Genomic DNA, 4517 nt, shown 5'->3' on the forward strand with positions numbered 1-4517 from the left:
TGGTCACTTCTTCTTGTTCTTCTGTCATAACAAGCTTCTTAGCATTAAGAAGAAATTCAGGCGATTGAGTGTAGCCATAAGGATTAGTCAACTAAAATATGGTTTCAAGAGCATAATGTTGACCACCAGAAATATTCAATATAGGATCACTCGCAAAGTGGGAAAGTATAACCGTTGGAAGAGTATCAAAAGTAGGAGTTTTAGGTACGAGTGGCACTACAAAAGTATGATCAATAGGTGAAGTCGAGTATGTGGTATTTTTGTATTGAGAAGTTAGAAAATGAATATTGGAAGTGTTGGAATAGTATTGTCCCATAGTAAACCCTGGTGCATATTGTGGCGCATCAACAGAATTGGGAAATTGTGCGTGTGATACTAGATGTAAGGTAGAATGATTTTTCGGGTAATCCATGGGAAATGGAGGGTGAGGCAACCTATTAGCCCAATTTCAATACATTTCTACCATTTATTGTCGTAATTTTAAGATCTCTTTTATTAGGTCTTAAATTCTCATTCTCCGAACTCCTTGTCTGATCAGTGATAAGAATCTCGGTATCCTTGTTGGCTATAACTAACTTTCTCTTGAACTTGGTGTATTATGAGTGAGTAGCTAGAATGCCACAAATCAACCACCTTAAACTAACTGAATAATAGAAATAACAAATGTGTTAGTTCAACATCTTTTTCCAAATCCTTTTTTTCTTTTTTTTTTCTTTTTGAAAATATCATCAAATTCAAGAAGGGTGCCTACAAATTTGATCCCCGAGAGAGGAGAATCAGGTGTGCGTAGTTTGTGAAGTTTGAACAGAAAATGACCAATCAAACCGTCTTTCTTCTTTTTTCGTTTTCTTGAAACTTTAGAGGAAAAGAAAATAACAAATTGTCAAAAGAAGTTGACGAAAATCTTTTTGAGTTTTTCAGCTTTGAATCTACTATGAAAATAAAACTTATATTACCAAAGAAAAAACCTATTTTATATTTTTATATGAAGAAACGTATGGCTCACCTAATCTAGTAGAAAAACAATCTTTTGTATTTTTCATATGAAGACATGCTGAAACAACTAATTTAAAAGAAGAGCAAAAGAAAAATTTCTATTTCAAAAGACATTTACACAATCTTTTTAAATTTTTGATTTTGAATTTAATATAGAATTGAAGTCTAAAATATCAAAGAATTTTTTTAAAATTTTTCGTATGAAGCAACACATTGAAACAACTAATCTAAAATGAAGAGAAAAGGAAATCAATTATAAATGTATCATATATGGTGAATGTCTACTTTACCATATATAGTGAATACTTACTTTACCATATATTGTGTATGTCTATTTATGGAAAAGTTACAAACCCCAAAGTTAGTTTTCCCTTATAAAGAAAGAGGTTTTCCTTCATTGTAATTCATCTCTCAAGAGAAATAACAATTACTCTTTTTTCTCTCTCTACTCTTGTTCTTTATTCTTTATTATTTTATAACACGTTATCAGTGCGAGACTCTGCCAAACCAGGTGAGATTATAAATCTAAAGGTAATTTCAAGGTTAGTAATTTCTTATGTTATCTGTCTTTTGCTACTAATAATATAATTATTGTTGGATTTGAGGAAAAATAATTGGTTTGAAACCATTTATGTTTTAAATTTATTCCTCAAGAACAATATTATCAAAAGGGATGATAATATGTTGGGTTCAAGTCCCATCTTATGCCTAAGATGCCTTTATATGGATAAGACATTGAGTTTGAATCTCAATGCACCATATTGATAATATTATGATAGATAAGGCATAATATGGATATTTGGTGAAACATGTCCCATTATATATGCTCCATTCCTTGAATTGAATGTGGTAGCAATAAATCATATGTATACGTCAATTTGTTTTTGTAGTATCTATTATAATTTGATACACTTAAGGCATGATTATATTCCATTCCGGGGAATAAGGATTTCGATTGTTTCAATACAAATGTGCACTTGATTGTGATGGTATCACAACTCACTTCCGAATGAGGTAGAATAATGGAGAAGACTTAGTTTGAAATCTACTTCTAAAGTAGTAAATCTGAAATATACTAAAGTAAAAAGGTACATGTCATGGTAAACTTGGAGTTTGCTAGTATAAAAGTTCATAAGTTGACATGAAAGATTATGACATCCTGAAGATGTGCATATTGAGTATTGGACATGTAATGAAGAATTAGAAAATTCTTCAAGAATTATTCATGTTGTTTGTTCTCATGATAAGTTAGTTGGACCAACTAATTATTAGATTGGATCCCTCAAAATCTGAAAAATATAAAAGGTGAATAAGGGCTCGTTATCTTTCATGTGATATGTTGAAAAGATGCATCAATAAGATAATCACATGTACATTTATTGTCAACCTGTAATTTAACATTCATAAAGTTGCTAGCTCAATAAAATTGAGTTAAGAGTATAACTTTTAGATTGTGCAATCAAGACAATTTATCTTGATGAAAATAGCTTGGCATTGAATGCCTTCAGTATATAGCTAAACCATTGCTGATGAGAATAAAGCTTCATGTGTTGGTCTGAAATATGATATGCTGCATACAATAAGACTTGTATGCATTAAAATAATAAATTATGATTATTTCTTCCCTCTCAATTGGTTCAAGGTCAGGAACCAACTTTTTCATCTAATAGTTTTGATGTGCGGTATACAATTAATAAATATACCATGATGCACAAAGATGTATTCCTCAAATAAGATGGAGGATTTATGTTAGTTTTCCTAACATAAGGGGGAGATTACAAGTAGCTATGAAATATGTTAGGAATTATCATCAGATCCTAATTCAAAAGATAATTCAAGTCATATTTCGGAAGCATTTACTAACTCAAATTTAATCTCATATCTAAGCAGAAAGTGCTTCTATTTTGCATTTTTAAAGGAAAAAATCTACACATGTATGAAGCATGCTAGACTAATCGGTTCCAACAACAACAACAAATCCAGTATATTCCCACATAGTGGGGTCTAGGGAGGGTAGAGTGTACGCAGTTCATACCACTACCTCTAAAGAAGTAGAGAGGCTATTATCGATAGACTCCCGTTTCAAGAGGTAGACTAATCGGTTCCAAATAAAATAATCCTTGAAAAGGATAAGGGGCGAATAATCATAATAAGAAGGCAATGGGCTCTTGAAGAGCCTACGACATAACACTTCATGAAACCTATGAGAGGTTCAGGTACCTGCAAAAAATAAAGTGATGAGATCTCAAAATGTTATGTCACATTGTGAACCGATACAAAATTATATATCGTCAATAATATCTTTGATACAATATTGAGGTAATATTATAAAGTATTACGAGGATTCGAATTCTACATTTATTTAAGAATACTGACGTAGAAATATTTATCAAGTGACACGAAAGGATGCATTTTGGTAAGTATAAAACTTATTTGATTTGCAGTCCAGACACTTGAAGATATCACACTTGACATGTTGGATATTGTCGCTTGACAAATATCCATATGAAAATCTCTAAAGGATTTAAAATGCCTGAAGTATATAAAGTTTATGGGAAACTTTTTATTATCCTCATAAGAGATAATTTGATGATTTGAGTATCATTGGAACTCTTGGAGAGTTTTCAAAAGTAATAGAATTTTTTTCTTAAATGAGAAACATGAAAAATTGAATAAGGATCCATTCTGACCTCAAGAAAAGAATGAGGAACTCCTTGGTTACGAAGTACCATATCTTAGTGCAATTGATGCACTAATGTATCTTGCAAATACTATAAGGCCTAATATAGCCTTTTTCAGTTAATTTGTTAGCAAGTTTGCAGTCCCGATCTTATTGGTCATGTTGATATTGGATACTTATCTGGCCTACATAAAGCTCGGTCTCAAATAGGTTATGTGTTCATATGTGGTGGTACTGTAATATCTTGGAGATATATAAAGCAGTCTATCATAGCCTTTCATGGAACTATGCTGAGATAATAGTTATTCATGAAGCAAGCCAAGAATGTGTGTGGTTGAGGCATGATACATCTCATTTGAGAAAATGTTGTTTGAAATATGAAAATATACCCACAATCTTATATGAAGATAATGCAGCATGCATAGCACAACTTAAGGAAGGATCCATAAAAGGAGACAAAACAACGAACATTTCGTCAAAGCTTTTTTACATACATGATCTCCAAAATTATGGTGATATTAACATGCAATAGATTCATTCAAGTGACAATGTGGCTGATTTATTCACCAAGTCTCCTTCAATTGCAACTTTGAAGAAAATGGTGCACAAGATTGGAATGCAAAGGTTCAAGGATGTTCTCATTAGGGAGAGTTAATACGCGTTGTACTCTTTTTCCCTTACGAGGTTTTATCCCTCTGGGTTTTCTTGTAAAGTTTTTAATGAGGCAGCATATATGCGTATTATCTATCAATTAGACATTCAAGGAGGAGTGTTATAAATGTACCATATATAGTGAATGTCTACTTTACCATATATAGTGAATACCTACTTTACCATATAT

Source organism: Capsicum annuum, unplaced genomic scaffold (genome assembly GCF_002878395.1).
Source record: "Capsicum annuum cultivar UCD-10X-F1 unplaced genomic scaffold, UCD10Xv1.1 ctg5096, whole genome shotgun sequence".
NCBI classification, from domain to species: Eukaryota; Viridiplantae; Streptophyta; class Magnoliopsida; order Solanales; family Solanaceae; genus Capsicum; species Capsicum annuum.